This window comes from Stenella coeruleoalba (genome assembly GCF_951394435.1).
Source record: "Stenella coeruleoalba genome assembly, chromosome: 19".
In the NCBI taxonomy this organism is placed as follows: Eukaryota; Metazoa; Chordata; class Mammalia; order Artiodactyla; family Delphinidae; genus Stenella; species Stenella coeruleoalba.
This window is the reverse complement of record NC_137165.1, coordinates 14,041,748-14,068,249: the sequence shown is the minus strand read 5'-3', so window position 1 is coordinate 14,068,249 and position 26,502 is coordinate 14,041,748. Positions and strand designations below refer to the sequence as shown.

The window sequence follows — 26,502 nt, the reverse complement described above, 5'->3', positions numbered from 1 at the left end:
GCAGGCCTGACGGTAAGGCGTGCTATGCCGCCCGCCCTTTGTGCAGGGAACGCTGTGGAAGGGAGACCGCTGGGGGCGGGGAGACACAGGGAGCCCCAGGCCCTTCACCCCACAGCCATTTCCAGTGCTAAGGAGGGGGATTGATCCTGGACGGGGCTTTTTCTCTCGCTGTGAGAAGCAGGGAATTGAAGTCCTTTAGTCAGATACTCTCTCAGACATCAGAGAGGGGGGACAAGGAAGGACACTGCATGCAGATGTGAGTTCCAAAGGCCCATTTCTCTTTGAATTCCTGCAGCATTTATAGGAGGCTGAGCTGTTTGGCGTCTTCTTTACAGCCGTGTGCTGGTTGCCTGGAATGTTGTTTCCAATACTAATAATGATGCTGGTGGCACGCACGCAGCTGGTGCCTTACCTCTGATTAGCAGTCACACACTTCTGCATTTAATTGCTCTTATAACCTAGTGAAGGAAGTAGGGCAGATTGTTTTATATGCATTTAATAGCTGATAAACGCTCAGTTGCCTGGGCCTGGGATGGAGGGGGTGTGTGAGTAATTGTTTACCCTTCACAGCCACACAGCTGGTCAGAGCTGGGACTAAAAGCCTGCCTTCTGATTTTGGATCCCGGACTCCGTTCACAACAGAGCGGAACGATCTTCGGAATTCTCTCAGGCACAGTCTGTAGCTTATTCTTCCTGGTTTTCCTGTCTGTCATCCATCCATCCCTCCATTTATGCCTCCGTCTTGTTCTGCAAAGGAATTGAGATACTAACCAGAACATATATTTCTCCATATATCTTGACTATATAAGAAATTAGAGAAAAGTGTATTTATAATAAAAAGGTATAAAGTAGATACTTAATGCCAGAGCTATGTATAGATATTTTTTAGATATGCTTGTATATGTGTGTGTATGTAATTAAATAGAAACCCATAAAAATAAGATCAGGGAAAACATAGATTAACTGGAAGGTCACAACCAGGGAGAGGGTTAAGACACATATTCAGGCCACAGAGCTAGGCCCACTTTACTATGGTTGAACCGCAGATTTAGCTCTGAGCTAATGAGTGATCAAAGCAGGAAAAAAAATGTATTTTTTACACGGTTCATGGGGTCCATAAGAAGCCGGAGGCCAGACGCTGAGTGCTTTTCCAGGCAATTAGATCTGAAGGGAATTTCTTGCCTGGGTGGTCATCTACGAGACCCTGAGGGGCAAGGGAAATACGTGGCACATGTGCCACTGCTCTCTGTTCCTCCTCCCATGCTAGACATCACTAATCGATCACGGTCCTTTCTCACTGAGGCCAGAGAGAGCCTTGCAGAGTCCTTCAAGCATGGTGTTCCAGGCGGCTATTACCAACGGTGTGGAGTCAGCATACAGGACAAAACCACTAGCTTGCTATTCCAGCTCTGGGGGTGATGGTGGTATTGGGAGTCATGAGGGAATTCTGAGTGGAGAGCCACAGGAAGCCGTGGCAAGCACCTCTGCAGGGGTGACATGAGTGGACACCATGTCCTGTTGTCCATAGGAGGTGTGTTTGCTGTAAACCGCCTCTAGGTGCCAGTTGGAGGGACCCATCAGGGTGATGACGGGTCGTAAGTGTGTCTGGAGGGACACAGGGGACATACTAGGAATTTCTGACTCATTACAGTCATTTACTTGTTCCACAGATATTTGGAAAACACCTATTATGTGCCTAGAAAGAGTGCCTGACCCACTGTGCTCACCTGCCTCATCCCAGTTTAACATCGCTTTTTCAGAGATGCTTTCCTGACTCTTCTCTACACCAGAGCTCACAGATCACACCCGCTTGCACCTTTCTCTCATGGCCTGTATCACAGCACATATGGATATATTTATTTACGTTTGTTTGTTTAGTGTTTCCCCCACTGAGATGTGAGTTCCAAGGTGGCAGGGACAGTATCTGTCTTGTTCATCATGGTATCCCCAGCCCTAGCACAGGGTCCAGCACATGGTAGGTGCTCAATACATATTTGTGGAATGAATGACTGAAAGAATAAAGAGAGTGCAGAGGTGAAGCGGTTGCAGACTGCCCAGTAGCAGATAGAACATAGATATAAGGTGTCAAATGCTCAGTGCTACAGGGAGGGGACAGGCAAGGAGCTAAGGGACTTCAGGGGAGGAGAGGTTGCTACCAGAGGGAAGGGGAAAGCAAGGCAGGCTCCATGGTGTAGCAGGACGCTTTGCTGGGTCTGGAAGGATGAGGTGGAGGGGGGGACATCTGGGGCCCTGGGGGCAGCAGGAACCGAGGCAGAGAGGTAGATCTGGAGGAGAGAAGAGCCAGAATGACTTCGGGGTGCTTTTAGGGCAGTGGCAGGGAGCACACCAGGAAAGGTGAGTCTGAGTCAGCTGCTGGAGCTTTGCCCACAGGCTTGATTTGGGCAGCAGATTTGTGAGTGGAGCAGGGATGGGGTGGGAGGGGCCCCAGGCAGGCAGGGGCAGGCTGGTGGGAGAGCTGGGGAAATCAGGGAGGCCCCAGTTTGGCCTGGGGGTGGTGGAGGCAGTGGCTGAGCTCCCTGGACTTTGTTTCCTTCCTTCCTCTCCTGTACCTGTTGACCCTTGGGGACCACGCTCTTCAGGTTCTGGCCCCAGGACTCAGCCCCAGCCATGCTCTGCCCTCCCCCGCCCCCAGCCTGGCCCAGCTCTCTAGGGGGCGCTGTGTAGCTGATTTACCCAATAGCACTGTGGCCAACATATTTCTAATTTTAAACAGAACGTGCGTTGATCACATGTAGCATATTATCTTTTGTTTTTAATTAATTTATTTTTGGCTGTGTTGGGTCTTCATTGCTGCGCGCGGGCTTTCTCTAGTTGTGGCGAGCGGGGGCTACTCTTCGTCGCGGTGCGCGGGCTTCTCATCACGGTGGCTTCTCTTGTTGCGGAGCACAGGCTCTAGGCGCTCGGGCTTCAGTAGTTGTGGCTCGCGGGCTCTAGAGCGCAGGCTCAGTAGTTGTGGCACACGGGCTTAGTTGCTCTGCGGCATGTGGGATCTTCCCGGACCAGGGCTCGAACCCGTGTCCCCTGCATCGGCAGGCAGACTCTCAACCGCTGCGCCACCAGGGAAGCCCTTATGTGTGGATTTGTTAAGCAGTTTGGCGCCTGCTTTCACTGTTCAGGCCCACCCGGTGAGGTTTTGCCTGGAGAGTGAGGAGATGCAATGGCAATGGGACCTTTTTGCTTGTGATTCCTGGATCCTAGGATGAGGCAGGGTGGAGAGATGCTAACGGATACACACGCTCCTCACATGTTGGTGCTGAAGGCTCTCGAGCCAGCACGCGAGGCCTCCTTTCCACGTTCGTTCTGGTTGCATTAGCCCAGAAGACCGGCCAACCTGGGGTGGCCAGAGGTGGACAATGGAGCCTGAACTTGGAACCTGGGAGATGAGCCAAGGGTCTGGGATGACCCAGGGCAGCTTCCTGTGTCCCTGGAGGTGTGAACAAGCGCGTCAACTTCCTGCAGTGGTCTGGTGGATGCTGAGACAGAGGAGGCTGCCACATCATCTAGGGACCGTGGAAGCAGGCCCCAGTGGAGGGGCTCTCTGTGGACCACGTGACTGCTGCAGAGAAACCAAAGGAAGCCTAGGAATGAGCACTGGGCGCTTCAGAGGAAAGCAACTGCCGCCCTAACATCCCTGAGCCCGGCAGCTGCTGGCACAGGCTCCAAAGCGGTAGTTGGCATGGGGGCAGGAAGCTTACTTCCAGGGCTCCTGTCATTTCTGTTAAGACATCAGGCTCACTCAGGTTAGTACATGTGGTGCATTCTTATCCCTTCCCGCTCCTGGATAGGTGACATACCCAGGACACTTGATGTGCAAGTTTGGAACCAAAAGAGTGGTTCAGGCATGGCTGGATCCAGCAGTTGATTATGTCCATCTCTCAGCTCTGCTTGGCTTTATTCTCAGGCTGTTCCCAAGTGGCAGCAAGATGGCCATTGGCCATCTCAGGCCAACATTGCTCTCATAGCTTGCTGTCACAGAGAAAGAGGGTACTTCTCAGTAACTCTGGTGAGAGCCCAGGGGAGCTGGGCCTCAGTCAGTCACTGTGCCCAGCGGGTGGGGATATTCTAATCAGCCGGCCCCAGTCACATTCACCCTGAGGAAGAGGAAGGAAGGGCCTGTTTCTCCCACCCAGAAGAACTGGGCATGATTTCCTTGGCCCTGAGGGGGAGTCGTTCTCAAAGAGAGGGATGCTGGGCAGACAGAATGTACGTCCATCGTGAAAGGCCAGCAGAGGCCCCGGCCGTCTGGAGGCAGCTTTCAGGGCGCCAACTGCATAGCAGGGCAGCAGCACACCCGCTGTTCTCTGTTGAGTGAGCGTGTACACTCGGGCCTCTTCACATCCTCAGGTCTGGTCCATCCTGGACCTTCAAACAGAGTCAGCCTTTCTGTGGAGCAAGCTGCCGGGAGCACGTGGAAACCAACCTCTCTCCACCGTGTGTGTCCCAGAGGCCGCCTCCAGCCACTGACACCACTTTTCACTTCTCTTTGGCCTTTGGTCCCTGGATCCACAAATCCGCCTCTAATGTCTGCATTTGGCCCCCGTCGCTATGGAGTCTCTTATCTGGACGTTTGACTCAGCTCAAGGCTTGGCCTGATTGTGCCTGCAGTGTCCAGCCTGTGGTCCTGCCAGGAGAAGGGCAGAGTGGCCAGGCTGGACCTGTCGCTTCTCCTAAAGTCAGAGCACCCACTCGGGATGAAGGACCAGTGGGTTCCCGGCACACCTGGGTATGTGGCGACCGCTTTCCACAGACTCAGAGAGACTCACATCACATTCTCCTACATGATGCAACCGGGATCACACATTAGCACTTCTCAACGTTTTTAGCTACAGCATCTTCTCTTCAAAGGCTGTCTTCCCTGAAACTCCAGTAGAGGAAGCTGACAAGAGCAGCGTTGCCCTGGGCTAGGTTGGAATACATCCCCTTTACCCACCTCCCCCGCATTCATCAGCAGCCCCAGTGAGGTACATGGCACCCAGTTTGAGAACCTCTTCATGATTACGTCCATCCATCCCTCTTTGTAGCACCTGATTTTGTCCCCCATGAGGGATAGTTGCTAGATGTGGTGTTTTTCTCACCACCACATTTTTTTCTGTCATTAGCTTGTTCGCACTATGAAAAGGGCAAGAAGGGGATCCTTGTCACCTTCCTTCTCCCTGCAGGCAGGTGTCAGGCTGTCCCTTCATGACCCTTGTCCTCCTCGAGCTGCATGTGGGAGGCCACTCCATTTGCGGCATTCGTCACATTGTCTGGGCCTCGGTAAACCTTCTTCCTGGGGAGCTACACCCAGGTGGTTGCCTCGCCCCCAGCAGCTGAAGTTTCAGGAAGTCACGAGAAGCTGACACCTCACGTATGACCACTGCCTGGAATGAATGGCTTTGACACCTTTCCATAAAATGTGCCCTTTTTAGAAACAACAACAAAAAATAAAATAAAATGATAACCAAAAAATAAATAGATAAAATAACAACAGCAAAATCCTTAAAACTTTTACGTAAAAGTGGCAAGACTTTAAAAAAAGAAAAAAAACAAAAAGAATGCAAACGTTCCCAAGGGAGGCCTCCCGCTAATAGAGAGTGTCCCTTATCTGTTCAGTTTTAGAGGATGTCATTGGGGGGACTTGGTCACCCGTGATTGGCCGAGGGCGGGCTTCAGCTGGGCTTCCCTCCACCGTCCACCGAGGAGAATCCAGGCCTTGGTTTGGCTCCAGCTGGGCCTACCCGCAGCTGCCGCTTATTGACTTAAGTCCCAGTGATTCCTCTTCATCAGGGTCGCCCCTGGCAACACGTGGTGGGCGGGAGCCGGACCTCCTCTGCCTGCGGTGCCAGCAGGGCCAGGCCCAGGCCAGGTCCCCTCGGTTCCCGGTAGGTGTTTCGGGGTCTTTGGCAACGAGGTGACGGGAAGATTTTGTATTTTCTGGAGCCAGGAGTTTTCCCAGAACTTTGCTAACACTCGGGAAGGGTGTGTCTGTGCTGGGAGAGTGTCGTTAATGGTTGACTTGTTTTTCCGGGTTACCCCAGGGCCTGCTGCTTCCCAGGAAGAGGTGGCAGGGGTCGGAGAATGGGGGGAGACCCCCAGCCCCTCCCTGACAGTTGCCACACTCGCTGTACCATCCTCTGAGAGACCCCAGTGGACAGGGCTGGGTTTAGGGGTGGCTGGAGGAGGGGATGTGTATTTTGGAAAGTTGAGAGGCGAATCGGCCCAGGGCCAGGTGGAGAAAGGGGCCGTGTTACTATAACTGAGCAAATGGAACTTTCGTTAAATATTTTTATTGCACGTCACGCTGTGTGTAGGCACTGGAAGAGGGGCTGCAGCCCCCCAAATGCTGTTGTTTGGGGTCAACTAGGATAAGACTGTGACAAGTCCTCAGAAAACTGTGGGACAGGACCAGAAAAACCAAGGGCCAGAAGGAGGCAAAAATAAAGAAATGCCAAGGCGGCGTTTCTTAGAGTGTGAGAGGATTTTTAAGTATATTATCCAGTAATATTAAGTATATTCTACAGACGAGCACTTAAAACATTTTAATGACTATGTATTTTCATGTGCATTAGAACGTAACTTTTTAAAGTTCCCTTCTATTTATAGCAAATGATACGGTTTGCTGTTTATGGTGGAGATATAAAGTTTCCTTTGAAAATAAATTTAAGTAAAAGAGTGTGTTGATTTAAAGGAAAATGTTAAGTAAAGAGTAGTACGGATGGCAGGTGGCATGGGAACGCCTGAGGTGTGGGAAGAGCGTGCTGGAGAAATTCACAGGCTTGGAGAGGAAAGGGCTCCTGGAGGAGTAAGCAGGGGTGGGGGAGGGGTAGGATCCAGCTAGGTGGAGGCGGGAGAGGGTGCATCGGAACTGGCAAGCGTGCGAGTGCGTGTGTGCGAATCTTGGCATCATCCATTTTAGTTGCGACGTATGAGTCGTGTCGGGACTGGAGGGTGGGTTTGGGCTGTATCGTGGAGGGTCTCGAATCCCAGGATACAGACTCCAAACTGGATTCAGGGAGAAGTGGGAGCCATTGAAGGTGCTTGAGGTGGGGAGTGCTTCATGACTATCTGAAGAGACTCGTTTATCTGTTGTGGGTACCAGGACTGGAGGCAGGAGGTCCAGGCAGGGGCCTAAGGAAAGAGAGCGTAAAGTGGCCAAACTGGAGCCGTGGCTGAGGACCAGTGGCTCAGCCCCCCGGCCTGTCTCCAGCGGGCTCTGGCTGGCTGCCTAGAGACGTTGGAGAGAGGCAGGTCTGGGGCAGAGGAGCCAGCTCTGGGTCTCTCTGTAGGGAAGCAGTGGGAGCCGGGCAGGGGTGCGGCTCAGAGGTTGTGCATAGAGGCCTGGAAGGGAGGTGCGTGCCTCTCCGGGCTGGGCCCAGTGGCCTGTTCCTGGGGTCTCCTGGCTGAGTGTAGAATGTTCTGGGGGAAGCGAGTGGGGTCGGCTGAAGGAAGCTCCTCTCTGGGTCAGAGCTCTGATTCCTGCCCTGGGCCAAGATTTCATTCATCAGCTGGGCCCGTGGTCATCTGGGTTACAGATTGTTGTTGTTTGTTTAGTTCTCCCATTTTTTTTCCTTCTAGTGCAGAGAATTTCCCCAGGAGTTCAGAGACAGGCTTGGTTTAAAAAAAAACAGGGTTGTTTTCGTTTTTCTTCCCTTTGAAGGCCTACTGTGTGCCAGGCACTGTGTTTGGAACTTATTACTGTGTTCACCCTGGACAAAACCTGCATCGTACAGAGAACGAAGCAGGGTGTGGGGAAATAGGACGTGTCCCAAACTATACAGTCGGTTCACTGCAGCGCCTGATTCCAAACTCACACACTTGTGTCGTTGTAGGAATGAGACTGTGGGCCAGATACGCCACCTGGGAGAGAGATTCACTGTCTGTGCCCCCCTGTCTGGCATGGGGCTGCTCCATGCAGTGTGCTGGGGTGTGTCTGTAAAATAGGGGTGCCGGCGTCCACCAGTGTTGTTGCCGGGATTGCATGAGTTATGATATAGCTAAGGTGCTGTGTAAGCGTTACCTGCTCTCACTGCTGTGAGACAGAAAACTAGAGTTGCAATCCTGAACATCGGTTTTACTGCGAGACATTTTTGGGAGGATATCAGAGTCGGGGAGAAGCATTGTTTTGATTTTAAAATAATTAATACATATGGCTTAGGATGGGAAAATTTGACCTTGGAGACATTGTGCCTTTGGCCTGCCTGTTTCTGGCCACACTCCCCGTCCCTGGATGTCAGGGGATGTGCATGTAGAGAGAAGGGGAAATCTGTGTTCTTTTTCCTCTGTTGTTAGCCTTACTTAGGTGAAAGCTTGAGAATAAAGGTGCACCTTGTTGTTTCCCCTGGCTCCAAGGAGGCCCCAGGTCTATGATCTCACCTGCCCTAAATTACTGCCCAAAAGCTGTGTCCTAATTCCCTATGACCTTAACTAGCCATTCTCTGAGTTAGTTTCCAGCTCTAACATTCAGACAGGCTTCTTCCTTTCCAGCGGTTCTACCAGGATGTCTCTCTTCCTGGAGTGCCTGCCTAATGCCTGCCAAGGCCTTACGTTTTCCTTTCAGCTCTCTGCCAGACTCTCCTCCACTTGGAAGCCCTCTGGGATTGCCACAGAGAGAAAGCCTGAGACTGCTCTTTGCTCCCACTATTCTTTGTGCAATTCCAGCGTCTGTTAGAGCCATTGTCTGATTCATTCAGAATTCATCTCGCTCATGTATAGTCCACACTGGGTATTCACAGCCAACAAAACAGAGGTGGCCCCTCTCCAGAGATTAACAAGTAAACAAAGAAATAGATGCACACATTCAAATTGTGATACATGCAATGAAGACCTATCCATCTTCAGCACTAGGCTGTGTCTCCCACCCGTGAGGGCCACGTGATGTGGACAGACAAGACGTTTGTGGACTAAAGGCTCGAACAGCGTGCACTTACCTTGTTTGCAGACGGGATGAGATCAAATTGTTAATCAACACAAAAACAATTTGAAAGGTATGACACGTTATACAAATCTAACTGTAATAATATTAATATCTCAAGATTCTTTCCCATGGATGAAGATGAGGGCAATATTTCTTTTTCTCTGTAGAAGAAAATTAAAAAAAATTTTTTTTCCATTGTATTGGTAGCCTTTGACTTTAAAAAAAAGTTTTACGTTTACAGAAAAAAATTGAAATGTACAGAGTTCCCATGTACCCCCTCCTTACCCCAATTTCTCATTATTAACATCTTGCATTGATGTGGTACATTTGTTACAGGTGATGAGCTGATAGCGATACATTATTATTAACTAAAGCCCATGGATTTCAGTAAGGGGGTCACTATTGGTGTTGTACGTTCTGTGGGTTTTGACAAATGTATAATGACACGTATCCAGCATGACAGCATCATACAGAATAATAGTTTCACTGCCCTAAAAATCCCCTGCGCCCCACCTATTCATCCTTCCCTCTCTCCCCCGAACCTCTGATCTTTTTGCTGCCGCCGTAATTTTGTCTTTTTTAGAATGTCTTACAGTATGTATGTATGGATTGCTTCTTTCGTTTAGCAATATGCATTTAAGGTTCTTCCATGTCTTTTCATGGTTTGGTAGCTCATTTTCTTATTTATTAATTTCTTTTTGGCGGCTGATTTTTATTGCTGAATTTTATTCCGTTGTCTGGATATACCACAGTTTATTTATCCAGTCACCTACTGAAGGACATCTTGGTTGCTTCCAAGTTTTGGCAATGATGAATAAAACTGGCATAAGTATTAGTGTGCCATTGTGTGTGTGTGTGTGTGTGTGTGTGTGTGTGTCTGTATGTGTGTATGTAGGTTTTCAGTCCTCTGGGTAAACACCAAGGAATGTAATTGCTGGATCATATGGTAAGAGTATGTTTCGTTTTGTAAGGTACTGCCTTCCACAGTAGCTGGACCATTTTGCAATGAATGAGCATTCCCGTTGCTCCGCACCCTTGTCAGCATTTGGTGGTGTTAGTGTTCTGGACTTTGGCCACGTAATAGGCTTGTAGTGGTATTTCATTGCTATCTTAATTTGCAGTTCCTTAATGACATATGACGTTGAGCATCTTTATGCTTATTTGCCATCTGTATATCTTCTTTGGTGAGGTCTCTGTTCAGGTCTCTTGCCCATTTTTAACTGGGTTGTTTGTTTTCTTATTTTTTGAAAAATAGTGTTTTCCCTGTTTAGAATCTTGTTCATTGTCTCTGACTTAGCTGAAGGGATAAGGAAAGATTGTGTGGGTAAGTGGGGGTGACTGGCATGGGACAAGGCCCCCAAACACACATAGTTCTGTTTAGTGCCAGGAAGTTGGGATACCCTTGAAATTAAGAGCTTGAGCTTGGAGTTCAAATCCTGGGCGTTGTCACCTACTAACTCACTTCCTATGGCTTTGGGTACATCATTCACCTCTCTGAGCCTCAGTTTGCTCCCCTGTGAAATGGAGCTGTTAAAACCTGCTGTGAAAAATGAAGGTGATTCTATAAAGCACTTGGCACCCAGCTTGACATATAGTAAATGCTCAGTAAACGGGGGGTCTTCTCATAGATAATTAGCAGACATACTTTTTGCTTCTCCTATGTGACATTTTGGGTTTCCCTTGTGTCCTAGTCTTTGAGACCCCAGGACCCACTAGAATTCCATTTGTGCTTACAGTGAACAGTTGGGGGGGGTGCATGTGGGGAGCTTGCCATGTCCCAGCAGGTACCCACTTCTCAGCCTCAGCCCTTCCCCAGCCTCCTCTCATTTCCCTATCGGGAGCCCCAGATGTGTTCCACTCATCTCTTCTTGGTCGCTCCTTCTATCCACCCTGTCCCCTGGGCTCCTGCTTCTCCAAGGCTGGCTATAAGTGTAGGCACCCCAGCTACTACCCATTTTGACTTGTCTGAGGATGAACCCTAGGCCCAGTAGGGATCCTGCTGGTGGCAGTGAGGAAGAGGGAGACAGGCAGGAAAATGACCAGGTTGGTGGGGTCCTCCCAGCAGTGGCTCTAGACTGGCCGGCTCCTGGCTCCTTTAGAGATGGGCCTTGGAGTTGATTTCTGAGGTGGCCTCACCAACATGTCCCCCACCCCTCTCCAGAAAGCCACATGGCCTTTCCCCTCATGCTGTCTTCTCTTCCCAGTCGACACGCATTCTGCTCACCAGGCATCTGCCCTGCCCAGAAATGACCTTGTCTGGGCATTTCCCACAGTACTGAATGGAAGGCTCGGAAACCATCCACATTCCCTGCAGGCTGCTGGGAGACAGGACCGTGCCTTCTAAGGTTCTTTGCAGAGCAGTCAGGCAAGCGGCAGGACTGGCCACAGGCAGAGGGTGAACTCTGCAAAGCCACTGCTCCCTCCCATCAGGGAAACAGCAGTTCAGTGGTTATGATCATAGTGGAGAGTAATAATAGAACATTATTATAATATGTTATCCTGTTACGAACTGACCTCCTTGGTCACTCAGAGAGTAAAATGAATTAATACACGTCAAATGCTTAGAACAGAACTCACACACATTCAGTGTTAAATAAGGATGTCGGGCGGTATGGCCATCATCTGCTCGGACCCTTTCCCCAGGGCACCGCCACTCCCCTTACCCATCTCACAGCTCCTACATGCTTCAGTTCCCTCAGGTGAGCTTAGGGCAGGGGTCCTCAACCTCCAGGATCTAATGCCTGATGATCTGAGGTGGAGCTGATGTATAATAATAGAAATAAACTGCACAATAAATATAATGTGCTTGAATCATCCCGAAACCATCACCCCACCCCCGGTCCATGGAAAAATTGTCTTCCATGAAACCGATCCCTGGTGCCAAAAAGGTTGGGGACCACTGGCTTAGGGGATTGAAGGGACATTTTGGAATGTCCTTAGCTCAAAGGAATGACCTGTTTTTTCAGTTTAGTAAAACGCTGTCATTGATGCTCCCTACCTGTGCTCTGCTGGGTACTGGGAGTTCCAGGCTAATAATACTGATGGTGGTGGTGGTGATGATGATGATGATGGTGGTGACGATGATGACGATAACAGTGATGATGGTGATGATGGTGATGGTGATGATGGTGATGGTGGTGGTGGTCGTGATGATGATGATGATTGCAGCCCTGCACCGAGAGCGCACAGTGTTACAGGTCCTGTGCTAGGTGGGTTACCTGTACCATTTAAATCAGGGTTTTTCTAGCTTGGCGCTTTGACGTTTTCAGCTGGATAATTTTACGTTGTTGGGGGCTGTGCTGTGCATTGTACGATGTTTAGCAGCATCCTGGCCTCTACCCACTGGGTTGTAGCCAGTGGCACCCCTGCCTCCAAGATGTCTCCAGACACTGCCACATGTCTCGTGGAGGAACAAAATCACCCCGATTCAGAAGCATTGACCTAATTTATTCTTCCCAGCAGACTGGGAGGCTGCTACTCATTTTACAGGTGAGGCAGCCGAGGCTTAGAGAACTGAAGGAAGCCGCCCAAGGTCACTGAGCTACTAATTCACACAGAGCGAGAATGTAGATCCCAGATACCTGCCCCAAGGAACAGACTCAGAAGGAACCACCTCCCTTTATTTTTTGGCAGAAGAAGAGAATTCATCAGCCATTGGCAGGGCCACGTAGGGTCCGTGACCAGGTTGGGACCTGCTTGGTCAGCCCGGCCTCCATTGCCAAATTCATTCAGAGCTAACGAAACCTGTGGCTGCTACCCATTTTCTGACTTGGTTTGAACCCAAGGAGCTGAATGTGTTTATGTGGAGACTGTGTCTACAGGCCTCCAGCCTTGGCCATGACAGGGACGTCCCACTGCTTCTCCTTCCTTCAGACACAGCCCTGTTGCCTGCAGATGCCTGCGGGGAGAAGGAACAGGTGTGCACGTATGTTTCTGCAAATGGACCCTCCTAGGCGCATCCTCCCACTGAGGCTGTGAATCTGGGTTTACAGTTTGTATGCCCAAAATACTCATTTGTAATTTTACTTTTTTTTTTTTTTTTTGGCTGTACGCGGGCCTCTCACTGTTGTGGCCTCTCCCGTTGTGGAGCACAGGCTCCGGACGCGCAGGCTCAGCGGCCATGGCTCACGGGCCCAGCCGCTCCGCGGCATGTGGGATCTTCCCGGACCGGGGCACGAACCCGTGTCCCCTGCATCGGCAGGCAGACTCCCAACCGCTGCGCCACCAGGGAAGCCCTTACTTTTTTTTAACACTGGTTTATTATGAAAAATTTAAAATATAAAGCGAAGTTGAAAGAAGTTTGCAGTGTACACCTGTATGCCCACCACTTTAGATTCTACTATTAACATTTTATCACACTTCTGTTTTCCTTGTCTGGACCCCAGTTCAGTGTCGTCTCTGGCTGGTGGGTCAGTGAACACACTGTAAATTCTCCATGAGGAGAACACATTCATAACGTAGACAGTGGTAATCAGACAATATGGTCTTCATTAACCAGGTTAATAGGGGAGGTAAAGGGTCGTGGATGACCCTACTCACTGTTAAAGCAAAACTAGTGAAAACAGTTAGTAAGTAGATTGCAAAGTTATTTAGTTAAAAATGTCTAGTATTTAATCCAGGCCATCTGAAAGTATAGAAATACTGCAAGTGCAATAATTTCAAACAATAAAAGTCATACAAATTGTCACACACAAAGAAGGCCACGTGTGTGAAATTCTAGGTGACGTCCTCTTTCCCTTTTGTGGAGTCATCCTTTGTCTCAGAAATAAGCAAAGACCTTGGCAGATACTCTCACCCCTTCCTCCACCAACCCCTGCTCCCTCCAGCCTAGATCCCCTGCGGGGAAGTGGGGGCCCTCACAGTCACCCCTTCAGTCCCCTCTCACCTTCCCCGGGTGGGCCTCAGCTTCTGCTTTGGGCAGGGAGGGGATGTTACCCCAGTTGGCACCGTCCTGTGAGGCCACAGCACATCGTGTATTGCTTGGTATATGTGATTCCAGACAACAGACACCTGGCATCAAAACTGCTGCTTTTTAATTATGAAAACTTTTTAAAGCTTTTTATTTTGGAATTATTTTAGGCTTCCATGAAAGTTGCAAGAATGGTTCAGAGAGTTCCTGCATACCCCTCACCCTACCTGCCCTGTTAACATCTCTTATAAGAATATAACCGTTCTCAGTTTTTCCTATCGTTCATGACCTTCATGTTTCTGTAGAGTCCTGGTCAGTTGTTTTATAGTATGTTCCTCTGTTTGGATTCGTCTGGTATTTTCTCATGATTAGACTGCAGTTAGCATTTCGGGCAAGAATACCACCCAAACGATGTTATGTCTTTCTCAGTACATTGTTTCAGGAGGGACGTGATGTCCGTATATCTTATCCCTGGTGATATTAGTCTTGATCACTTGGTTAAGGTCGTGTCTGCCAGCTTTCTGCCCTGTAAAGTTACTGTTTTTTTATTTTGTAATTAATAAATATCCAAGAGAGATACCTTGAGACTATGTAAGTGTCCTGTTTCTCCCCACACTTTTGCTTACTCATCTTAGTGTCCATCCATGGATCTGGCCTGCAACGGTTATTACTGGGGTGTTTTAATGCTGATTCTTCTGTCCCTTCATTCCTTCTGTCCAAGACAGACTGCAGATATATTGCAGGTTCAGTTCCAGACCACTGGGATAAAGCGAATGTCGCAATAAAGTGAGTCACACATTTTCTGGTTTCCCAGTACACATGAAAGTTATGTTTACATGATACTGTAGTCTGTTAAGTGTGCAATAGCATTTTGTCTTAAAAAAAACAATGTACCTACCTCACTTAAAAAATACTTTATTGCTAAAAGAAGCAAACTATCACCCGAGCCTTCAGCAAGTTGTAATCTTTTTGCAGTAGTAACATCAAAGGTCACAGATCACAGATCACCATAACAGATATCATAATAATGAAACAGTTTGAAATATTGTGAGAATCACCGAAATGGAGCACAGAGACACACAGTGAGCAAATGCTGTTGGAAAAATGGCCCCATAGACGTGCTAGATGCCGGGTTGCCACACACCTTCAATTTGTTAAGAAACGCGGTATCTGCAAAGCACAATAAAGTGAAGCGCAACAAAACGAGGGGTGCCTGTATTTATTCATTGGTGCCCTTCTGTAAAAGAGAGTTGGCCCCTTTCCCTATTAATTTATGTATTTATTCAATTATTTGTATCATATAGACTCACAGATACTTATTTTATCTTATGGGTTATAATCCAACACTACTGTTATTTTTTTTGTTGTGCAAAGTGTTCCACCTTTAGCCTTTGAGAGCTCATTGTGGAAGTTTCACTGTGAAAGTTTGCAACCCTTACAGAAAAGCTGGACAAACAGTATAAAGAAATCCCTCCACCTAGATTCAGTCACTCTTAGCATTTGACCATGTTTGCTTTCTCTCTCTCTTTCTCTCCCCTGCCCCTCTCCCGCAGTGTTTTCACAAATGCACCATCTGTTGTTTTTTATTATTGAGGTTAATTTGCAGTTCATCTGTCCCCAGGCCACCGGAGGGTGACGGTAAAATGTAAGTGGCCAGTTCCTTGTCCCCTGGAGGCTGTGTAGCTGGTTGCCCTGTCCAGACCCCCGATTCATTCTTCACTGTGCCCCACGCTTTGTTTTTTAACAGCTTTATTGAGGTATAGTTCACATACCACAGAGGTTACCCGTGTAAAGTATACAATTGGGTGGGTTTTGGTATCTTCGCAGATGGGAGCAGACATCACCACAGCCAGTTTTAGAACATTTTCATCTCCACAAAGAGAAACCCCGTATCCTTTAGCTATTACCTGTCTTCCTCCCCATGAAGCCCTAGGCAACTGCTAATCTATTTTCTGTCTCTACAGATTCGCCTATGCTAGACATTTCATATAAATGGAGTCATGTGCTGTGTTGTCTTTTGCAGCCAGCTTCTTTTAGTGTAATGTATTTGAGCTTCATAGATGTTGTAGCATGAATCAGCACTTTTTTATGGCCAAATAATATTCCATTGTTGGTTACACCGCATTTTGTTTATCTGTTCACCAGTTGATGGACATTTGGGTTGTTTCTACCTTTTGGCTAGTGTGAATAGTGCTGCTATGAACATTTGTGTACAAGTTTTTGTTTGAAAACCTGTTTTCTGTTCTTTTGGGTCTATACCTACGATTAGAATTGCCGGGTCGTGTTGTAATTCTACATTTAAATTTTTGAGGAACTGTCGAACTGTGTTCCACAGTGGCGACACCACTTTACGTTCACACCAGCAGTGAATGAGGGTTCCCATTTCTCTACATCCTTGCTAACACATGTTATTTTCCATTCTTAAAAGTATAGGGGCTTCCCAGGTGGCGCAGTGCTTGAGAGTCCGCCTGCCGATGCAGGGGACACGGGTTCGTGCCCCGGTCCGGGAAGATCCCACATGCCGTGGAGCGGCTGGGCCCGTGAGCCATGGCCGCTGAGCCTGCGCGTCCAGAGCCTGTGCTCCGCGACGGGAGAGGCCACAACAGTGAGAGGCCCGCGTACCGCAAAAACAAAAAAAAAGTATAGCCGTCGTAGTGGACGTGAAGTGGTATCTCACTGTGGTTTGGGCTTGATGGTCTGTTCACGTGCTTTTAGGCATGTGTGTATCTCCTTTGGAGAAATGTCTATTCAAGTCCTTTACCCCTTTTTTAACTGAGTTGTCTTTTTATTGTTGAGTTGTAGGAGTTCTTTATATTTTCTGGATACTAGCCCTTTATCAGATATGTGATTTGCAAATATTTTTTTTCCGTTCTGAGTTATCTTTTCACCTTCTTTTTTTCCATTTTATGAATCATTTCTAGTGCACTCTACGTGGCCATTTGAAACGATTCCTGTTTGGGTGCATGAAGGACAATTTAACTACAAACATACTTATACATATCTTTTGTTGCACAAGTGAACACATTTTGAGGGGTGAAAACATTTCCAAGACCAGAGTGGCAGCTGTTTTAGCATCCTTACCTTCCAGGGTTACGTAGTCACATACTCAACTTTAAAGATTCACACCCATGAGAGAAAGGTGAGCTGTGCTGGCCGTATGGGCCTGGGTAGCAAAGTACCGGCAACGAAGCCACCCATTTTGTTCAAAATCTTGACGGGCAACGTTTATTAATAGACATTTGTATTTATCTCTCAAACACCTGAGACAGACCCGAGCTATAAAAATCAGGACAATAATTTGAATCAGGTTTACAGAAGTAGGGAAGTTATAGGAAGTAAGAGATGGAAAGCAATAATAATTCTGCTGTTTATGAAATTGAATAAAAGGTGTGTATGGTGAGCCTTTGTTCTTTTAATATTTTTCTATAAATATACCATGAAAATACTGAAAGAGACGTATGTTCAGGAAAACATTTAGGATTAGCATTGGTTCTTTGGTGCACAAAATTTTTGAATGTCGATGACATCCACTTTACTTTTTTTCTTCTGTTGCTTATGCTTTTGGTGTGTGAAGGGGTATCCCATTGTGGTTTGGGTTTGCATTCTCATATCTAAGAACCCACTGCCAAGTCTGAGGTCGTGAAGATTTGCCCCTCTATTAACTTCTAAGCGCTTTATAGTTTTAGCTCTTACTTTATAGTTGTAGCTCTTACTAGCTCTTTGATCCATTTAGAGTCCATTTTGTAAATGGTGTGATGTAAGGGTCTAAGTTCATTCTCTTGCATGTGGCTACCCAGTTTTCATAGCACCATTTGTTGAAAAGACTCTTCTTTCTTCCCTGAGTGGTCTTGACACTCTTGTTGAAAAATCAGTTGATCACAGATGTATGGGTTTAGTTCTGGACTCTCAGTTCTATTCTGGTGCACGTGTTTTGAGTGTCATCTGGGCACGAGGCGCGTCCTGCTCTCAGGGAGTGTTTGGTCCAGAAGGTGAGGTCAGACGCTTTCGTAAACCACCCAAAACTGGGAAGTGCTGGGAAGAGGTAAAAAGTGTTTGTGGAGGGGCTTCCCTGGTGGCGCAGTGGTTGAGAGTCCGCCTGCCGATGCAGGGGACATGGGTTCGTGCCCCGGTCCGGGAAGATCCCACATGCCGCGGAGCGGCTGGGCCCGTGAGCCATGGCCGCTGGGCCTGCGCGTCCGGAGCCTGTGCTCCACAACGGGAGAGGCCACAACAGTGAGAGAGGCCTGCTTACCGCAAAAAAAAAAAAAAAAAAGTGTTCGTGGAGATGCCGAGGAGGGAGTCATTGCTTCAGGCTGGGGCAATGGGTGTGGACTGGGGAGCAGCAGGGGGGCTGCCTGGAGGAGGCCTGGGCTTAGTTACAGGATATGATGCCAAGTGTTTCTGTTTGTCTGGAGATCAATTTGGCAAGGTGGCGTAGAGCCTGTGGATGGCTGTGCACTCCCAAGTGAGGACATTGGGCTTGATTTGGAAGTGTCTGAGCAGAGCCGGGCCTTTGCAGGGCCCCTCTGGTGGTGGGGAAGGCTGGGTCGGGGTTGGGGGGTAGCTAGGATGCAGGGGAACTGCTTAGGATCGTAGGGTGACTGAGCTCTGCGTGAGCTCCTGGGTCAGGCAGTGGGAATGGTGGGGAACAAGGGGCTGTCAGAGACCTGTGGCTTCAAGCCGCTCTGCCCTGTGGGCATAGGTGGGGCACAGCGCTTGAGTACCTGCTGCCCATCTCCCGGGCCTCGCACCTCTAATCCCAGCCACTGGCTGCCTGCTCTGGGAAACCCACGCCAGCCTGCATCCTCTGCGGTACCTCCAGCTCTGCTCCAGCCCAGGTAGCTGAGCCTTCTCAGAACTCCTCTTCGTCCAGTTCCTGCAGGTCTCGGTTTGTGTGAATTCCTGGCACATTCCTGAGTGCTGGGAGCATGGGAGAGGCTTGGGGAATGCGCCCTGGCTGATTGCTTTCATGAGGTGCCACACGCTGCAGCCAGGGCTCCTTGGGGGCAGAGAGGGTGACAGAAAGTACCAGGAGCCAGCTGCGTGGCCTTGAGCGAGTGGCTGCACCTCTCGAGCATCAGGTCTCGAGCCTCTTCTCTGGAAGGGGATGACGGCATGCCATCCCCTTGGGGTTGTGATGAGTTTCACTCGGTCAGCCTGTGGCCAGCACCTGGCAGGTAGGCAGTGCCCTGTAAAGTCGGCTGCCTTCCCTTCCCAGTTAGGCAGCTCAGGGCCAGGCTGCGCATGTGCAGCGAATTTTGATTTGCGGCCTCCTTCTACAAGCCTCCAAAACTACCTGCAAAATGCCGGTGGTCCTGTTTGGCCTCTTCCCCACTCACCTTCTCTGTACCAAGCCACATTCTGGGGGTGGTCCCCGCTCTCACTCTCAGATGGCCCTCCGCCTGGCTTGAGTCTTTGGCAGTCCTCACCGTGGTCGTTCGTGATGGGCACCCCCAGTTCTTTGGGGTCTTCACCTCTGCCAGAGGAACAGGGCGTGTGCAGAGAAGTTGACAGCTGGCACCTGGGCAGCACGTACTTAACCTTGGAGCTGGAACAGGGAACCGCCTGTTTTTGTTTCCATGAACGAGAGAGGACAGCTGGCCACAGATAGCAGCGAGGTCAGCAGGGGTTGCCTTGCCTCCTGGCTTTATGCAAACAGCCAGGGCCAGGGTCTCCGCCCCGGCTCCGGGGAAGTAGGCGGAAGAAGTGGGCTGAGGGACCTGGCAGAGCCTGAGAAGAGCCGCCTAGAGCTGGTATCCTGGCAGGGCTGTCAGAGGCCGCTGCTCCCGGGACCTGAGCACACGGAGGACTACCCTGTCGTCACACCTGAGGCTTGGGTGAGAAGGGGTGGGCCTCTTTTCCTTCCAGAGGCTTCTCTGCTTCATGGAGAGGTTTCTCTTGGGCTCCTCCAATAAGCAGCTGTCAGGTGTGAGCTGAAATCAGATTTCCTTTGCAAAAACTCTGTCTGCTTGGGACTTTCCACACAAATTGCTAAGATGGAAACAGGCTTATATTTCTGCGTGAAAAGACAGATAGCCTTCACACCCCTCGGTGTGCACCCCAAGCCAGGTGCCTGGCAGCCCCTGGGTTGGACGACTTGGGCATTTTCTGAGCAGAGTCCCCCGAGCCACGGACACCTGCTCACCCTGAAGGCTCGATTTTATTCTGGTAACCTATGAGCTGAGTTTCAATTCCATCTCCTGTTCTTTATTTTTTGTGCCATCGACTTCTTTTTTTTTTATTTTTTAAAAAAATATTTATTTATCTTTGGCTGCATTGGGTCTTCGTTGCTGCACTCGGGCTTTCTCTAGTTGCAGCGAGCAGGGGCTACTCATCGTTGCGGTGTGTGGGCTTCTCATCGCGGTGGCTCCTCTTGTTGCGGAGCACGGGGCTCTAGGCGGGCAGGCTTCAGTAGTTATGACACATGGGCTCAGTAGTTGTGGCGCATGGGCTTTGTTGCTGCACGGCATGTGGGATCTTCCTGGACCAGGGCTCAAACCTGTGTTCCCTGAATTGGTAGGCGGATTCTTAACCATTGCGCCACCAGGGAAGCCCGCCATAGACTTCTTTTTTGACAGTCTGGTGAATGCTATGGAATGTTTCTCAGAATAATGGCTCTAAATGCACAAACAGGATTACAGAGGATGCCAATTATATTGACTTATCATTATCAGAATTTTTTTTAAAAAAACAAGCTTTTGATACAGTAACCTATGTACTTCTTTTATTTTATTTTATTTTATTTATTTTGGCTGCACCAGGTCTTAGTTGCGGCATGCGGGATCCTTTAGTGGCAACATGCAGGCTCATAGTTGCGGCATTGCGGACTTCTGAGTTGTGGCATGCGGACTCTTAGTTGCAGCATGCATGTGGGATCTAGTTCCCTGACCAGGGATTGAACCCAGGCCCCCTGATTGGGAGCGTGTAGTCTTACCTGCTGAACCACCAGGGAAGTCCCTGTGCTTCTTTTTTGAATCATTAAGTAAACAGCCTTGCAGTAGGTCTAATAACTATTGTACTTTTAAAGTAGTGGTGAGCATGAATAATATTTTGAGGTGTCTGCAGGTCAGTATTGTGGTATGAAAATATCTATGATTCTACCAATGACTAAGACACAGGTACTTTTAGAATGACTGTGGTGTGTCGCCTATATTTATAATGAAAGGAAATAGGTAATTTCAGTTATAGGTTAATGAAAATGAAGATACAGTTTGTTCCCATCCAAGTTCATGGCTCCCTTGTTAAGAACTCCCAAGACAAGCAATGACCAAAGGAGATTGTTTTCCTGAATCCACTTTTTGCATCAACCATGACAACTCCCTGTTTTAGATGTAAACCTCTCTCCTGGTCCTGAGGACCCCAGGAACTCCAGGGGGCATTTTAGACCAGCTTAAACACCTATGTGTAGGGGACATGTTGAAGGGGGACATGTTGAAGTCCTAATGCCCAGAACCTCAGAATGTGACCTTATTTGGAAATGGGGGCATTGCCGATGTAATTAGTTAAGATGAGGTCATATCGGAATCTCCTTTGGTCTTAATCCAACGTGATAGAAACACAGGGAGACGGCCACGTGGAGACACAGAGGGAAGAATGCCATGTGAAGATGAAGACAGAGACTGGCGCAAAGCAGCCATGAGCCAAGGAGCACCCAGCATTGCCAGCAGACAGCAGAAGCTAAGGGAGATGCTTCTCTAGACAGATTCTTCTCTGGATCCTGCAGAGAGAGCTTGGCTTTGCCCACATCTCGGTTTTGGACTTCCAGACTCTAAGACTGTTGTAAGCCTCCCAGCTCGTGGTACCTGGTTACAGCGGCTGTCGGAGACTAATACCACGTGGTCCAGCGGGGACTGGAGCACTGCTTTGGGCGCAGTAGCCAGCCTACGAGACTTCCCTCCTCCCCGTGTGTTCAAGGGTGAGTCCTGCCTGAGGAGTCTGGTTGCCCCGGAGCTGGCCGCCGTCAACTCTGTGATCGTCTTGATCTGGGACCTCCACCTGCTCTGTTTCAGGCCTTTTAGAAATGACAGAAGTGAGCTGTGCCTCTGGGGACACGTAGGCAGAACTTGTGGCTGTTAAAATCAGAGGGCTGGCACCTGAAGTGAGAGGGGTAAGAAGTGGGATGCTTTGCATCTTACTTCGGTTGGAGGCTGCAAGTACTGTTGCAGCCTGGAAGTGAGAAGACAGTTTCAGGGAGACAAAGAGACGGGCAGGGATTTGGGTCCACTGGAGTGGGCATTTGGGGTGAGGATTTACTTCCCCGGGGAGAAGACCCCTGCAGCGGTATGTGGGGCTCCTAGCTGTGCACCTTGTGGGGCCTTCTAGGGGGTACAGGGAGCTGTCCCGGCTCGCCCTGCAGTCAGCTGAGGTGTGGCACGTGCCTGGTGCAGAGTCAACACTCAGAGCTTGTTTGTTGAATGAATGAATGAGGGCAATGAAGACAAAAGCAGTGCCACTTGTCTTTCTGAGGCCAGCAGCCCACTCGGCCCTGTGCCTCAGTGGGGATGTGCCCTGGGGCGTCTAGGATGGACTGCTTTTTGCAGAGCACAGACAGGAAAGGCTGCAGGAATCTGAGCTAGGGCTGAGGGGTCTTAGAGAGCCCCACCCGAGAGGAGGAACCTGAATGGGCCATGAGGACAGGTAGGGTGCCCTCACTTGTCTGACTCTTCCTAAGTCACCCTTAGAAAAATGCTCCAGAAGTAAATTCACCTGTAATCCCAAACCCTGCTCTCTGACACACGAACTCTGCATTTTCCTTGTGGGCCCATGACTGTTATATTGTGTGTCTATGATGTGGTCTACACGTCTTGCACTTACTCTTGCTGTAAACCCTTTTCCAGATCATTTGTCATTTTTAACATTGACTGTGACATTGTGCCGGTTGGGCTACTGTTGACCATTCAAGAGTTAGAGCCCTTTGGGGATTTCCAACTTTTTTTTTTTTTTTAATATGTATTTATTTATTTGGCTGTGTCGGGTCTTAGTTGCGGCATGCAGGATCTTTAGTTGTGGCATGCAGGCGGGATCTTAATTCCCTGAGCAGGGATCAAACCCGGGCCCCCTGCGTTGGGAGTGTGGAGCCTTACCCACTGTACCACCAGGGAAGTCCCTTCCCACAGTTTTAGCTGGTATAAACTGCTTTGCAGAGTGGGCCTGAGGCAGGATAGGTGAGACCTGCTCAGTGCAGGGGCCTGCGTGTGGCTGGGAGGAAGATTAAGGGGCGGGGGGAGGTCACAGTGCCCAGCCTTTAATTCTAGTCTAGGGACGCTGGGCCTTATTCCATGGGCTGTGGTAAACTCTCGAAGGTCAGTGTTCATTCTGTAAAGGCGGACCTGCATCCTGTGTCCTGAGAGCTGCCTTCTTCGTGGGGTTAACAGAAGTAAAGACCCACCCGCTCTGGGACACAGAGTGGAGTGAAATGCTGAGGGGAGACAAAGGGGGTCCATTCCGAGTTGGGGTTCGGTGGGGAGGAGAATCCCCAGAGGGTCGGTGCTGGGCCTCTGCAGGTAGACAGTGTACAGGGAAGGCGGGTCACGGGAGAACTTCCAGAAACAGAGCCGAGCAGCCGGAACACATCCAGGCTCCCAGCGATGAGAGTGGAGACCCTGCGGAGGGATGTGGTGGCAGGTGAGGCCGGAAGGATGGTTTGGGCCAGATCATGGACGGCCTTCGCGCAGCTTGGGTTTTTCCCTTCGGCACTGGGGAGCCATCGAAGGTTTAGAGCAAGGGAATGGCATGGTCTGACCTACACTTTAAGGATGATCTCTCTGGCTACAAGTGAAGGGGGTGAGGTGAGCCTCAGGAGGTCCAAAGGCCAACCGGGAAGCTTTTGCCAAAGTCTGGGCAAAGATAGGGGGAGAATCGAATGGGGAGGGGGAGAGAAGTCACCCAAGGAAGCACATCTGGCACGGTGCCCGCTGATAGGGTGACTCCTAGGGACGTTTGTCAGGCAGTAGCTTCCCCGGGACTCCTGTCTCATCTCCTGAATCCTCTCCAGCCTTGCTTCGTGCATAATTAGCCCAAGAGAGGTTCCCTCGGATTTCAGACAGGCCTTCGATGCTTCCTGTCTGAATCTTTCATCCTCCGAGTGCAGCGTGACAGGTGGAGGAAACACTGATGTCTCCACTCACCGTATCTTGCTGCTATTATCATGTTTCCCGAATCATAGTAATGGAGCAGATGTCAGGGTCTGTTGCTAAGGGTTCCCTGGAATATTAATACCCTGGGTGTAGAACTGCAGGCTCTTAGACGGTGTCTTTGAGGCCTCGGGAAGCACGGGCTGCGTGGCCATAATGCTTTTACATTCGTCCCTGCTTTTCCTCCCTCCTTTAGACCCTCATTTCCTCCCCCTGACCACCCCCCACCCTGCCGCCCCTGCCCAGGCACAGTTGGTTGTCCAAATGGCAAACCCAGCAGCAGCAGTGAATGGGCAGCCACCATCCCCTCCCACACCCAGGGCAGGCATGACTAAAGGATCGCAGTGTTCTTTCCAGAGGCTGATGCAGGCTCCAGCTCCTTTCCTGCGTGACTCTCCAGGCATCGGCTCAAATTTGGCACTGGGATGACACCCCTTTTCCGGCCCTGTACAGGCCACCCGAGATGGCTCCCGGGCCCTCCCCCAGACCCCTCTCCTCTGAGCTTATCCTCTGGCACGTGGGTGGGGAGCAGAATGGGTTTTACTTGCTTCTTGTGCCTCCTGTTTTGCCTCCCTCATCTGGCCTTTTGGCTTTTCCACTGCTCACAGTTTGCAGATCAAACTCTAAACAGCTCTGGGAGGTTGGACGCAGCAGGATATTGAGACCAGGGTTGGGATTTTGTCTACCAAATGCCATTTGTATCAGTTATCTATTGCCATGGTAATGCCACGTAACATCCATTCCCTAACTGGGTGGCTTATGACATTTCTTTATTGCTTCTGAGTCTGTGGGATGGCTGCTGCTCTTGCCTGGGCCTCATGTCTCCTTCATCCTGGTTCAGCCACTCCCAGAAGACCCACCTGCGCCTGTGTGGAAAGATGCACTTTTGTTCTCTCTCAGTGGCTGTTTGGACCTGGCGTCCTGCACTTGTTGGTGACTTGTGTTTGCCTTTGCACGTGGTGTCCCCTCCTAGACCCTGCGGCTCCTTTCAGCCCTTCCATCCCCCCTGCCTCTTTCTTGCTGCTCTCCCTGTATCATCTCTGCTCTTCCCACAAGGTCAGACCCTACGGCTCCATGAACGCTCTTCCATTCACATCCCAGCCTGGGGCGTCACACATGGCTCAGTTGTATGTACCAGTGAAAGTTTCCCTGAAATAAAACCAAGGAGGTGAAAACACCAGGGTCTGAAGGTGAAAAGAGAACCCCACCAGGAGAGGGTGCGGGCGATGAGGAGCTGTCCTTGCTTGGTAGTTACCTTTGTCCTTGTGGTCCTGTAGGCAGGGCAGAGCCTCCGTGGGTAGGTGTGATCCTCTCGTGTGATCCTCTCGAGGGGCAGGTTGTTTTGCCCTCCGGTATCTTTTTCAGAATCTGGTACGTCTCAGAGACAGCTGCAGGCTAGGAACGTTTTCCAGGCTGTGTTAAAGAGACTGTAACATTTGGAAGGTTGGGTCAAACGGCAGTGTTTTCCTGGGTTAGTAATGATGTGAGCTGTTCTTTGGAGTTTACAGGCTCGTGTTTTCATTTCGTCTTCTCTGAGGGCCTGTGTGGAGGTGGAGACCCCAGCCCTCTGTAGAGAGAACTCGGCTGGCGAGGTGTTACCTGACCGCCGGGTCACCGGGCTCTCAGGCCGGTGTGGCTTCACCAGATTCTGAGCCCACAAAGTCCATTAAGAGGGAGAAGCCTTCTTTTAAGTAGACTTGAATGTTTGCAGAGAAGTGGTCTTTTTTTTTTTTTTTTTTTTTTAGTGATTAGGGCTGTACACATTATTAAAAGCAACTTGTTGGAGATTTACAGACAGATTCTTGCATCTCTGAGTTCTGAGTTTGAAAATACAAAAGTCCACATGAGGCGGACGGGACACAGCTGCCTGCAGCAGAACTCTTTGTAGTGAATGATTCTAGATGCTCTTTGGAGGTGCAGTTCAAAAAAAGATACACTTCCTTTCCCTTTGGGGAATTTATCCTAAGGAAATAATCAGAAGTGGGCACAAAGATTTATCTCCCAGGATATCCATTTTAGGGCTGAAGATAATAGAATAAAATTGGAAACAATCTGTGTGCCTCCCCCAGGAGGCAAATGATGAAATATATCCAGAATACGAAGTTGCAATTAAGAATCATGTTTTTGAGGACTTTTAATAAGGTGAGAAAGTGCGGTATGATAAGAAAGCAGAGCAAACAGCGTGTGTAGTGAGAACCCAATTTTATTCAAAATCTGTGTACAGACACCTAGGAACCATGGGAAGATCTTCCACGAAGACGGTGAGTCTTCATCTGGGTGTGGGTGCTGAGTGCGTTTAGGGTGCATGTTCGGCCGTGCCCGGGAGAGCCCACGGGAGCTTGCATTTTTTTTTTTTTTTTTTTTTTTGCTTTACACGGGCCTCTCACTGCTGCGGCCCCTCCCGCCGCGGAGCACAGCCTCTGGACGCGCAGGCCCAGCGGCCACGGCTCACGGGCCCAGCCGCTCCGCGGCATGTGGGATCTTCCCGGACCGGGGCACGAACCCGCGTCCCCTGCATCGGCAGGCGGACTCTCAACCACTGCGCC

At 49.7% G+C, this 26,502-nt stretch overlaps 1 protein-coding gene across 1 annotated transcript in view; it reads left to right on the top strand.

Moving 5' to 3' along the window:
- The window catches only part of RPH3AL (rabphilin 3A like (without C2 domains)), a 141,861-nt gene that overhangs the window by 20,761 nt on the left and 94,598 nt on the right, over positions 1-26,502 (top strand).